Source organism: Botryllus schlosseri, chromosome 3, assembly GCF_051294905.1.
Source record: "Botryllus schlosseri isolate E-star chromosome 3, Bs_hap1, whole genome shotgun sequence".
In the NCBI taxonomy this organism is placed as follows: Eukaryota; Metazoa; Chordata; class Ascidiacea; order Stolidobranchia; family Styelidae; genus Botryllus; species Botryllus schlosseri.
The window spans coordinates 7472684-7486414 of NC_137238.1; the positions used below are offsets into that span (position 1 = coordinate 7472684).

A 13731-nucleotide genomic window follows, 5' to 3' on the forward strand; every position below is an offset into this window, starting at 1 on the left:
TTCGTGTCAATTTAAACTCAATTTAGCTATAATTTCTCGATGCAGCATTAGCTTACTTGTGAACGCAGATTGAATTACGTTGAGATTTCTCCAATAGCTAATAACGTAATAATGAGTTCTGTGCGCGGCTATAATGTCAACCAGCAATATAGCCGAAGTCGCATAAATTTGAATGTATATGCAAGTTCTCTGTTAAGGGTAGACTATCTGGCCTCGCTTAATACTCGAATCTCGCTGTGGTTACAAATTCGCCATGCTAATGCGCTGAGTTTGAAGCTAAAACATCCTATTTCATGCAGCCAAGAAGACTAGCACCGCGAGCCCGGAACTAGTTACAAGCATATAATGACAAGACAGATTACGCAACACTAAAGGTGGGCTATTTCATTTCTTGACTATATTGAAAATCGACAGCGTACCGCGTATAGCTATAATATAATAATGAGCTCTGTGCGCGGCTATAATGTTGACGGGCAATATAGCCGAAGTCGCATAAATTTGAATGTATATGCAAGTTCTCTGTAGACTATCTAGCCTCGCTTAATACTCGAATATCGCTGTGGTTACAAATTCGGCATGCTAATGCATTGAGTTTGAAGCTAAAACAACCTATTTCATGCAGCCAAGAAGACTAGCATCGCAAGCCCGGAACTAGTTACAAGCATATAATGACAAGGCAGATTACGCAACACTAAAGGTGGGCTATTTCATTTCTTGACTATATTGAAAATCGACAGCGTACCGCGTATAGCTATAATTTTCCCGATGCAGCAATGCACTTCAGATTAAGATATATATATTTGAATGTATATGCAAGTTCTCTGTTAAGGGTAGACTATCTAGCCTCGCTTAATACTCGAATCTCGCTGTGGCTACAAATTCGGCATGCTAAAACATCCTATTTCATGCAGCCAAGAAGACTAGCACCGCAAGCCCGGAACTAGTTACAAGCATATAATGACAAGGCAGATTACGCAACACTAAAGGTGGGCTATTTCATTTCTTGACTATATTGAAAATCGACAGCGTACCGCGTATAGCTATAATTTTTTAGATGCGGCAATGCACTTCAGTTTAAGATATATATATATATATATATATATATATAGCAACGTACATGTTTTATAGAATATATTAGATCCAATACCTATACTAAAGCCGCAAAACGCATTGGGGCATAAATGGATAATGCGCGCAGATCGAATTACACCGAGATTTCCCGCATCATTTTAAATAGCAAATAACGTAATATTGAGTTCTGTGCTCGGCTATGCAATATAGCTGAAGTCGCATAAATTCGAATGTATATGCAAGTTCTCTGTTAAGGGTAGACTATCTAGTCTCGCTTATTACTCGAATCTCGCTGTGGTTACAAATACGGCATGGTAATGCATTGGAGTTTGAAGCTAAAACATCATATTTCATGCAGTCAAGAAGACTAGCACCGCAAGCCCGGAACTAGTTACAAGCATATAATGACAAGGCAGATTACGCAACACTAAAGGCGGGCTATTTCATTTCTTGACTATATTGAAAAATCGACAGCGTACCGCGTATAGCTATAATTTTTCGATGCAGCAATACACTTCAGATTAACGTAGATGTTTATAGAATATATTAGATCCAATACCTATACTAAAGTCGCATAACGCATTGGAGCATAAATGGATAAGGCGCGCAGATCGAATTACACCGAGATTGCCCGCATCATTTTAAATAGCAAATAACGTAATAATGAGTTCTGTGCACGGCTATTGTGTTAACCGAGGATATGGTCGAATTCGGATAAATTCGTATGTACATGCAAGTTCCTAGTCCCGCTTATTACTCGTTCGCGCAGTGTGGTTACAATATTATGAATTAATTAATTAGCTAGAGCAACAGTATATATATATATATATATATATATTATTTATCACCTATATTGAAATTCGCTCATTTCATTTCAGATCAAAACGCCGACATTGCATACGCAATTCACGCTCCGAAATTGTTACATTTCTGTCACAACTATCGCGCTATGCACTTCACCTGATGACGCAGGTGAGTTAGGCTACATTTCCGTATAGATTTGGACTAAATTTGGTTATAATTACTCCGCGCGGGTATGCACTTCGGATTTGAGATGGATGTTAGTCTATGAATTCTATTCCATCACTAAAGTTGATCACGCATAGGTACGTGCTACGCTCCCGCAAACAGATTCCTGCGAAGTTGGTATAGAACTGCGTTAGTTTTAAAGGTGTTCCATCATGAAATGTGTGATGAAATTTGATATGTTCCATTATCATACTGTCCTACACCTGTGAACCAATCTTCAAGTTGCGCATTCAATGTTTAGCTCGGTAATTCCGTTATTAAAGTTGAGTATGCATCGGTACGTGCTACGCTCCAGCTAAAGTCGGTATGGAACTGCGTTAGTTTTAAAGTTGTTCAATCATGAAATGCGTAACAAAATTTGACATGGTGCATTGTCATAATGTCTTACAACTGCGTACCGAGTTTCAAGGTGGGGAGTCGATTATTAACATGCTAATTCCGTTATTGAAGTTGACTATGTATAGGTACGTGCTACGCTACGGAAAAACAGATTTAGCCAAAAGTTTGTATAGAACTGCGTTGGTTTTAAAGGTGTTACATCATGAAATGTCTGACGAAATTTGGTATGATGCATTGTTATTATGTCCTACAACTGCGTACCAACGTTCAAGGTGAGAATTTAATGTTTAGCATGCTAATTCTGCTATTAAAATTGACTATGTATGGGTATATGCTATGTTCACGAAAAACAGATATGCGTAAAAGTCGGTATTCGACTGCGATAGTTTCAAAGGTGTTCCATCATTAGATGTGTGATGAAATTCAGCATGGTGCATTGCCATAATGTCCTACAACTACGTATCAAGTATCGAGTTGGGATTCAATGTTAAGCATGGTAATTCCGTTATTAAAGTTGGCTATGTATGGGTACGTGCTATACGCTCCCACAAAACATATCTACGCAAAAAGTCGATGTAGAGCCGCGTTAGTTTTAAAGTTGTTCCATCATGAAATGTGTGATGGGATTTGGTATGGCGCATTGTTATACTCTCCTATAACCGCGTACCGACTTTCATGGTGAGAATTCAATGTTTAACACGGCAATTCTGCTAATAAAATTGACTATGTTTAGGTATATGCTATGTTCACGCAAAACAGATATGATGGTTTGGGATGAAATGTAATTTTTCGAGCTTTTTTTATATTTTAATAAAATCAGTATTCATTTTACAGAAACGTTGTGTGAAGGTAAAGTACTTGTACATTTCGAAGTACTCAAGTATAAGTTCTGGTCAGCTAAATTTCGCTGTCATAGAAATACCACAAACTGTGCAACTTGTACTTCTTCAGAGTACTCAATTAGGTTTTTAGCTATATGCAACAAATACTTTCGGGTGTTTTTGATATTGGACTGCTTCAACTCCATGGTAATTATAGTATTAAGCAGAAATGAACCTACAATACGAACGTTTTACTTACTCGGAAATGACTACTTTTACGTTAATTTATAAAACTCAAGTAAAGCTCACGAAATCCATAGTGTAAACGTCTCTAATGCGCTGAAAAAGGCAGAAAAAGTACTCAATACGCTAAATTTGAATCCAAAAATATTAATTCTCGTAAAACGTAGTGGGTGTGGGATTCGAACCTATATGTAAACACTTGTTCATTGGAACTTAAATCCAACGCCAAAAAGCTATACTTTACAAAAATTTCGGAGTACTGACTTTTTTAGGTAAATTCTGTTACGCGCTTAGTTACTAACTCTGAAAGCCAGCAAAGTTTGTGGTATTTGATCAATATGGAAATTCGTGCACTTTGCGTTTAGGTTGTGTTGTAAACATGAGTAACTTATAACTAGGGCAATTTTTTTTTACCTAAAAAACGGAAGATTTTGACCTAAAAAATCTAAATTTTGACCTTTTTTGACCTAAAAAAACTGAAATTTGACCAAATTTTGACCTCACGTATGCAAATTAGGTGTTTTCGCATATAATGTTAAAATTGTACTACTTATCTTCATTTCTGGTTGGAACTGTCTGTCCCTACAAAGTAGATTGGCCTGAAAAAACGTTTTTGGCTCATGAACTGACAGATTTTTACATGAAAAACTAGTATTTTAACAAAATCTGGCCCTATGAAGAATTCCAGTAGTTACATTACGTATTCTGGTGGAAATAATTAAAATTTGTTGTAGTACAACGAAAGATCCTTTCCTACATTCTCGGGTAGAAAGTGTCTGTCCTTACTGCGTAGCTTGCCAAGAACGGAGGAAGAACGTTCAACAGCAGCATTTGTTGGCTGACAACACTCAAGTTGTGTGCACACTGCTGGTGACAAACCGTGTTGCTTCATTCTGACGATGTTGTCTATATCACAATTTTTCAGCTTGCACTTCTTGATATAAGAACCATGCAATGTCCAAGCAGTCTTGCTTCAGCTAGGATATTGCGGTACGTTGACCATAAAACCATGTCACTATTTGTTTCATTTGACCATTTATGATTCACAATGAGCAGACGATGGTCCGTTTACAACGGTAGGCCTGTAAAGTAGGCTACAAGCTGTAAAATATCAAATGATAAGTTAACCGACAGCGCAAAATCTACGATACAAACGAAATGCAGAGGTCAAAAAATGTTTGACTTTGTAAACAATTTTGACAAATTTTGACCCAACGCTACAATTTTGACCTAATTTTGACTTTTTTTGACATGTCAAAAAAAAATTGCCCTACTTATAAAACACTTGTTCATTGAAACTCAAGTCCAACGCCTTAACCGCTTGCTCAAGCCAGTTCCGTTGCTACGATATCTGAGAAATCTATTAAATTAGGGTAGAAATAACTATTTCCAAGTAAGTTTCACGAAGTCTCGATACGCTATATTTAATCTAAAAATAATAATCCCCATAAAACGTACTGGGTGTGGGCTTCGAAGCCTAGAATAATAAGCGGATCGTGATTGAAAATAGAAGGAGGATCACTGGATTAACGTTTATGGAATACTCCGCAATGTAAAATTAGTATATACTGCACAAAATCCAGAGTGTAAGAGTCTTTACTGCATCGGAATAGTGTGGTTTTCCATCTACTTTACAAAATTTATACGATTTTTCCTGCTACGTTCCGGAGGTAAAATGTAATTTTTCGCACTTTTTTAATTTTTAATAAAATTAGTATCCATTATACAAAAACGACGTGTAAAGGTAAAGTACGAATACAAGTACAAGTAGAGATTTCAAAGTAAGTAAGTGGTTATGTTCGTAGACTAACCCCACTTCTACGTAACGATTTTTCAGTAAGTAGTCATGTTTCTAGGCTACTTTTACTTCTATTTAACGAGTTTTCATACAAATCTGCTTTCTTTAATGACATTCAAGTAGGCTACTTACTTTAGATTATTAAAAGTATAGTGATTGAAAATATATCACTGGATTATAGTTTACAGAAAACTCCACAATTCTATGTGACGTCCTTGCATGCCAACAACCTTCGAACTATTCGCCACCTCATAAACACTTGAGTAGGCCTACATTTGATGCGTGTGGGGAAAACCTAGTTAAATTTTCATGTGCATTTAGTTTCCAGCTCTGAAAGCAAGCTTGGTCTATGATCAATAGCAACTTTTGCGTAAACTCCGTTCTATTTCACTTCATACCTATACAATGTAGATAGTCTGCATGATCATAAGGGCTTCTATTTTTTGTTGCAGGGCAACTTTGTTGTAGCCGAAAGCGGTATTATCTAGCAACAAGGTTTAAATGACTCGCCTCCGGCGTTTATTGACCGTATTACCCGTATTCTCGTCATGCAAAAATTATGCATGTATTAGTATGAAGCTCAGATGCAGCAAAGTGTGTGAGACTGGCTGTAAAATGGCGCGAAGCAGCGACTCTAATTTCCCGGCTTATAGCAAACAACGACGCTGAAATTCTACTTCAGACGCAGCAAAATGGGTGAGACTGCCTGTAAAAATTGCGCGAAGGTACATTTCTCGGCTTATAACAAATAACGACGCTGAAATTCTACTTCAGATGCAGAAAAGTTAATGCGTTTGGCTATATAAATTGCGCGAAGGTGCATTTCCTGGCTTATAGCGAATAACGACGCTGAAATTCTACTTCAGATACAGCAAATGCGGCAAAGTCTGCGCGAATAGCTGCATAAATTGCGAAAAGATGCGACTCTAATTTTTAGGCTTTATTGCAAATACCGATCGACTTTTGCGTGAATTCTGTTATGCGTTTTACTACGTTAATGAATAAAAGTTAGTATTCTAGGTCTATATTTCTGTTTAATACTGAAAATGTCATGAAGTTGAATCGTTACTAGGTATTAATATTATGTTGATCGCGCGAAATATGCGTAGAATTTTAATACATCATCAAATAACCACCCCTATAGTTCAACGTGGATGAGTGTTATCTGAGAGCTCATACTATCCGCGAAAATACACAGTCCTAAATACACATAATAGAATATCTTGCGAATATAGTCTTGCGTAGACATCATAGTTTTCGAAATTTGTTCATAAATACAAACGGCAATAGTCTGGCGGCGAGCGATAAAACATAGTGATCAAAATTATCGCTAAGCAATACCGATTTTGCGTAAATGCCGTTATGCGTCTGACTACGTAACTAGGGATTATGTAGTTGGTTACGAAATTGAGTGTGCTATCTTCCCAATCGGTATGGAACAACATCAAAATCATCACAAAGTAATATCGACTTTTGCGTGATTTCTGTTACGCGTTTATAAATGAACATTAATTAATTATTGATCCGCGAAAATACAAAGTTCTAAATTCACATAAGAATAAGCGAGAATTCATATTCCCAAAAACAGATCAGTACGCGTTTTCGAAGTAGTCGCATTAGTCCTATATACACATATTAGAATATTAGTCCTAAATACACATACTATATTATCTAAGGAAAGTATCAGCTAACGTATAATGAATGTTATTTATTTCTCGGAAGCATGGACCGGCCATAGTCCGACGTTAATTATATTATGAGAGTGTTTACATTCTAAATAGCCATGGCCGCGGCTGATGACGTAGCAGATGATGTGGCAATGGGCGTCCTATAGGTGCGGCAATGGGCGGATGATGTGGCAATGTAGGCGTGGCAATTAAGGCGACGTGGCCTTCTGTGATTGGACGGTCTATAATCCAGGTACCCTCACTACTTCTGTCCACTTTTTTGGAGTGGGGTACCTATGTTTTGCTGAGTTGGAGTACAGCTTTGCATTTACTTTCTTTATTTTTGTTCCCAGCTCATAGATGGCGTGGTGGTGCCATATCTCGGTGGGCTCTTCCATTTTCTTGATTTCTACTATATTTTCAAGCTGGCACGCCTTGACCCGGGATTCAACGTCCGGTACGCCCAGCCCTCCTTTTTCCTGTTCAGCAATCAAGGTCCTTCGTGCTATGCTTTCCATTTTTTCAGGATGCCACAGGAACTTGAAGCACGTGGATTGAATTTGCTTCTGTTTTTTTTTGGCATTTCGACTGCTCTGGCGTTATAAATCACCTGCGTGGTGACCATGCTGTTTAATATCGCCTTCTTCCCCACCCAGGTGAGGCGTCGGTTTTTTTATGCGTTAGTGATACGACTGATTTTTTCTGTTCGTTCTTTCCAGGTTTCTGTCACTTGGTTTTTGCCGTATATTTGTCCTAGTATCCTGATTTCGGTTTTTTTGAGTCTTTCGTATTTTTTGTTCGCATTGTTATATCCCTGTTTTTGGTTGATGTGTAAGATCTGTTTTCTCCGCGTTTAATGTTTGTCCGGTAGCCATTTCATATCGTTCGAATTCCCTGAATATGTTTGGCAGTTCTTTTTCGTTAGTGATGAGCACAGTCATGTCGTCTGCATACTGTTGCAACTTCATTGTCGCCTTCCCTATCCTCACCCCGCTTATGTTCTCGTTCTTTGTAATGCTTCTTGCTAGGGGGTCGCAGGTGATTGCATATAACGCCATGCTTAATGGGCAACCTTGTCGGATCCCTCTTTCTAGTCTGATTGGTTTCGTATTTGCGCCGTTTATTGTTATTTTGCTTTCGGCTGTATTGTAAATATTTTTGATCAGCTTTGTGAAGTGCTCTGGTATGTCGTAGTTATCCAGGATTTTATATAGATAAGTGTGGTTTACCAGATCAAATGCCTTCTGCTGATCTAAATTCACTATCAGTACTTCTCTCTTTCTTTCTTCTGCATACTCCGTTACTGATTGGATGTTTTTGAGCACATCGCTTATTTTTCTGTTTGTTACTGCGCATTTCTGCGTTGGTAGTATCAGATTAGGTAGTATGTGTTTGAGACGGTTCGACAGGATTCCGGTTAGGAGTTTGTAGTCCGTATTGAGGAGTGTTATCGGACGCCAATTTTTTAGCTGATTAGGGTTTCCCTTTTTGTAGAGTAGGGTAGTGGCTCCTTCCTTCCACGATCCGCATATTCCTTCAAGGAGGTATGCGTTGTTTAGGAGTTCGCTTATGTCATTTTTGATTATGTGCCAATATTTTGTATAAAATTCTTTGGAGAGGCCGTCTGGGCCCGGTGTTTTATCGTTCTCCATGCCTCGTAGTATGTTCTTAATTTCTAATTGGGTTATTCCGGTTTTTAGTTGTATCTCCTCTTCTTCCGATATCCTTAAGTGTTGTATAGTCTCTATGTATTTGTCCTGTAAAGCAGGGTTCTCATAGGGTGATTTCTTCCATAGATGTTTGTAGAAGTTCTCTGCTTCCTCTAGTATCGCTTCTTTAGATGTTATTTTTTTGCCCTCGCGATTCACTAACTCGGTTAGTGATTTATTCGTTTTCCGTTGTTTTAGTTTCCGAAAAAAGTATTTCGTCGGCTGCTCGCCTTGCTCTAGATCTTTGAGCTTGTGGAGCTTACACTGGTACTGGATCTCTCTCTCCTCTATCTCTTTGAGCTTTTTGATTTCGGCGTACGTATCGTCGCCGTCTTGCTCTTTTTGTTTCCTTGCTATGGTGTTCTTTAGCTCTGTCACTTTGCTGACTTCAGCTTTCCTCTTTGTTATGGCGTATTTTATTATTTGCCTTTTGGCTTGGTTTTTAAAGAAATCCCACCACTCGTACATAGATTCGTATTGGGTTTTCCTTTTGTTGCATTTATAATGTATTTTCTGTATTATCGTTTCGAGTTCCTTGTCTTCATATAATCTTGTGTCGTTTTTCCAATGATTTTTCCCCCACCTGGCGTATTCTGTTAGTTTTATTGTTATTTTTTGGTAGAAAGTGTGATCTGCTATCGTATTTAGTTTGTAATGTGTTCTGCTGCTTTGTATCAGGTCATTTGAGACGTATATTCGATCGACTCTTCTTGCTTGCCTGGTCTTTGTGACTGTATATAGTTTTTGCCAGGTGTTGTGCCAACGCCACACATCGCGGTATTTGTATATTCGTATGAAGCTTCGCCATATTTTGGCTGCTGGTGTTAGCTGGAAGTTTGTTGCGTTTTTTGTATCTATGGCTTCGGTGACGATGTTAAAATCACCGCACACGATTGTTGTGTGTGGTTCGATGCTGAGTTTCTCGGTTAGTATTTTATACGTTTCCGTTTGTATTCTCCCGACATCTGATGGTGCGTATACGTTCCAAACCTTTGTGGCCTGATCTGTTTTTTTTATCTGTTAGTTTTATGTGCTGGATTCTGTGTTCTTTTACTATGATTGTCTTCATTTTGTTCTTCATACAATTCGTTTTTTATGAAGATTCCGGTTCCTTTGAAGTATAGTTTTTTGTTTTCTTCTGTGTCTATCCATTTGGTATTTTCCTCAATATGGTTTGGGTAGTAAGTGATGCCGTTTGTCTCGGCCCACTTCTTTATTTTATTCAGGTTCATCTTATGAGTTTCCTGTATGCAAGCTCTTTTCCATTTTTTGTCGGTTTTGAGTAGATTTTTTAGTTTTTGCCAATGAACACTCATGCCGTTGACGTTTATTGATATAATGTCCATATCCATTTTCTTTTAGGTGGGGGGGGGGGGGGGGTATTAGTTTCTGTTGATTGTTATTCTATTTTTTGAAGCCAAGTTTTTTCCTGGCTTTCGTGTCATTATTTTCTTCCTGCGGACTGCGCTGTACCATATTCCGTTTGTTCAGCGAGGGTGCACTGAAGAATTCAGATGCCGTGAAGTTACGGCTTTCATATTTATTTCTTAGGATCGTTGTTTGATTTTTCCCGGCTTGCCCTGTTTTTACGGCTTTCATATTTATTTCTTAGGATCGTTGTTTGATTTTTCCCGGCTTGCCCTGTTTTTTGGGGGGTTGCCCCAGTTTTGTTCGCACTGTGCTGTGTGTCGTCATCGCTTGTGACGATTTGCAGCGTTCCTTCGTTAGATCTTACGCTATTTTCGCTATTTATTTCTTCTTGTTGACCTGGTCTTATTGTTTGGTCTAGCAAGCTGCTTTTCGGTGATTCCGCTTCTTTTAAGACGGTTTCGAAAAGGTCTTCTTTCTCCTGTTCTGTCTCGCTTTCTTCTATAACAGTGGTTCCCAAACGGTGGGGAATTCCCCACTGGTGGGGAATTTCTGGATTTCTGGTGGGGAATAAGACTCACTTTTAAAAAATTATTTACAGTAATATTCTTCTTTATTAAATGTCGTTTTGAAATGCCGACCGAATATTTCATATCTCATTTGCAATTTAGCGATTCATATTATCAGTGCCTCCAATTGGCGAGAATCACCTGGATAGCAACACGTGATCTCCAGAAATGGTTTTATTCATTTGTACACCATCATCGCTCACGTAACGAAGTGACAGAAAAAATTCTGATTAGTTGTAATAAGAGCTCATATTGCTGAACATGAACATGTATTTCAACGGAGATCGTGGACTCGCTAATTGATAGCACATCCGGACTCGTTACAAATGAAATTACATATTTGTGTTATTTCAAGTTCTTTTAGTATTGTGCGAAAGTGTAGTTTACGGCGGCTTATATATATATCGCACGCACGTCAGCATCAGGAAGCTTATCTGACCCATGTCTTATTCGGCATTTACGTATGTAAAATGATGTTACCCCGCAACATTTGGAAAATTTTCAAACCCCTCCTATTTTTCTGTTGGCTGCGCGCCGGGGTAGATACTTATATTTACGAAGGTGCATTTACTGTTACCAGTTCACCACTGCGTTAATTTAATTGTGTGCTGATCAATTCCGGGGATCTTAGCAATCACCAATGGCACGAAGCTAGGCTATTATTTACCAAGCAAGTCTTGCAATATTTTATTGGAGGTAACACTTTGAAGGGTAGATATGGATATAGAGCTTTTGGTGGGGAATGAAGGCTCGGAATAAATCGGAAGTGGGGAATTAGGATAAAAAGGTTGGGAACCACTGTTCTATAATCTCTACTCCGTCAACCTCTCCTTGATGTGGGGAGGGGGTTGTGCCAAGTGATGTTTGCGTAGTCGGCGGTTCGCTTTCTGCCAGGAGCTGATCTTGGCTCATGTTGTTTTCTGTGTTCGCGTTCCCAAGTAGTGGTGGGAAATCCCGTTGTGCGTTTCCTATGTTTGTGTTTTTTGTGCATTGGTCTTTCCTGTGCCCGTATTCGTTGCACAACAAACATACAGTTTCGTTGGGGCATTGTTTCGCGTTGTGTCCTGTGAGGAGACATCGGTTGCACTTCTGGTTTGTAAGCTCCTCTGGCGGTAAGTATACCTTGCATGGTGCACGGCCAAGGTACACGAATGCTGGTATTTTGCCTGGTATATAATTTTCTATGGATATTTGGCGATATCCATTGTGTATACCTGTTCCCCTGTGGAAGATCAAGTCTATTTCTTTTATGTTGCCGCATTCGTAATTTTGAAATTTTTGGCGTACTTCGGCTTCGTCCACCTCACTTGGAACGGCCCTAATGTTCATCTTTACTGTTGGTTTTCTTGTCTCTGTGAAGTATATTTTCCCCTTTTTTGTGTTTATTCCATCTTCTTCCGTTATTTGGATGAAGGTTTTCTTGAGTCTTTCAATAGGGGAGTCTACCTCGAAGGTCAGGTTGAATGTATTCCGCCCTATCTGAAAGATTGAATATATGTCTTGTATGTGCTGTGATAGCGTCGGATGTTGTTGGATAGCATCGATTAGTTCGCTGGCTAACAGTTCATTTGGCGTAAGGATGTCAATTGATCTTGGCCGAAGGCCATATGTAACTCTTGCGTTGGCGTTGCTTTTTAGTACGTTTGCGTATGCCATCTTATTAGGCCTACGCTTTTGTGGCCTGAGAAACCGGTATGTATTGCCGGTTTCTCTGTGTTCGTTGAATAGGTGGCCTTTGTAGTACAGAATACCACGCCGGCAAGAAAGTACGGCGTGGTGTGTTGCTTTTGGTCTGCAGCTGTTGTAGTTTGTGCGTTGCAGTAACGCGCTGTATCAGTCTACAAGAAACGATACTCCAGTATCGTTAATTACCTTGCTGTCTGATTGTTGCCGCTTGTCTAGACTGGACTGCGATCTTTGGTTACTGTCTATGTATCGCTGTTGTATTACCGTCTGTAGCTTTGCTCTTTGCTGAAAGAATCAGTGATGAGCGGAGTCTGCTTTTCGAGACTCCGAGTCCCTCCGACAACTTTGGTCTCTGAGGCAAAGTCCCTCCGACTCCGGGGATCTCAATCCCAGACTCCGAGATAACCCGAAGAATCTTGTCCAGTCTCCGAAACATATTCAGACCATTGTCGAAGAATCCCAATCGATGTATTCGATAGCCTGTCTGATATTCAGACCAGTTTTTTAGTATCCGTGAATTGCCGAACAGTCGCAACATTACTTCTGAGAGTCAAGTTCTCTCCAACAAAATGGACAGTCAAGTTAATAGAACTGCGACCCTTTAGATCGGTCCACATATCTGTGGTGATGCCAGCCAGCCCATAACACTCGATAGCAACTCTTAGTTCATCTGACAGCTTCTGCTTCAAAGATAAAGCCTCCTCATCCAACATACGTTTCACCGTAAATCTGAATGGCAAAACACGTATTCTGCACAACAACACGGCAAACCGGCACTTCTTCGGTATTCTCCACCCGGCGTTCAGTGTTCCCCATGATCACCTCCTTTGATTTCTTGCTTACTTTTTTGTTGGAAGAGAGGAACTTTCTTCGACTGCGATCAATTCTTCTTACACGCTTCGATATGTCTTCGAAGATGCGACGTACCACTTGTCAACTTGTGATGCTTAAGCTGAACATTGCAATTGTGACATCTCGCAAACCCAGTATACTTGCCGTTATTATCATGCAGCATCAGAGTGAAATCCTTCCACACGTCACTCTGCGTCTTTGTGAGTAACCCACTTGACGTCGACGGTGCTGCAGCCATTATATTAAAACGACGAAGGAAGACCAATCAGTTCGAACTAACTACCACTAACACCACTGAAATCAACGATCACATCACAGGTTTCAGTAAATTAAGTTCCGCATCGCCATGAAACAGTTGATGGAACTGCACTGCACTAAACATACATGATGCATCACTGACGCACCGATCGACGCTCTTTAGAGTTGACTAGTGACTTCCAATTTTGAAGCTGATACATGATATCTGGAATTTGGAGTCTGAGACAGACCAGCAGCAGAAACTTGATTGCGGTGCTGATTTTTCTTATCACATCGAAGTCATTTCTCAATCAAACCAAACATTACATGACGAAAATTCAG

At 39.4% G+C, this 13731-nt stretch overlaps 1 long non-coding RNA gene across 1 annotated transcript; it reads left to right on the forward strand.

The window, feature by feature from the left end:
• Positions 1–533: 533 nt before the first annotated feature.
• LOC145435270 (uncharacterized) lies at positions 534–2143 on the forward strand. The gene is made up of 3 exons (XR_013913777.1): positions 534–697; positions 912–986; positions 1950–2143. It is a non-coding gene; the product is annotated as an uncharacterized LOC145435270 (long non-coding RNA).
• Positions 2144–13731: the final 11588 nt, after the last annotated feature.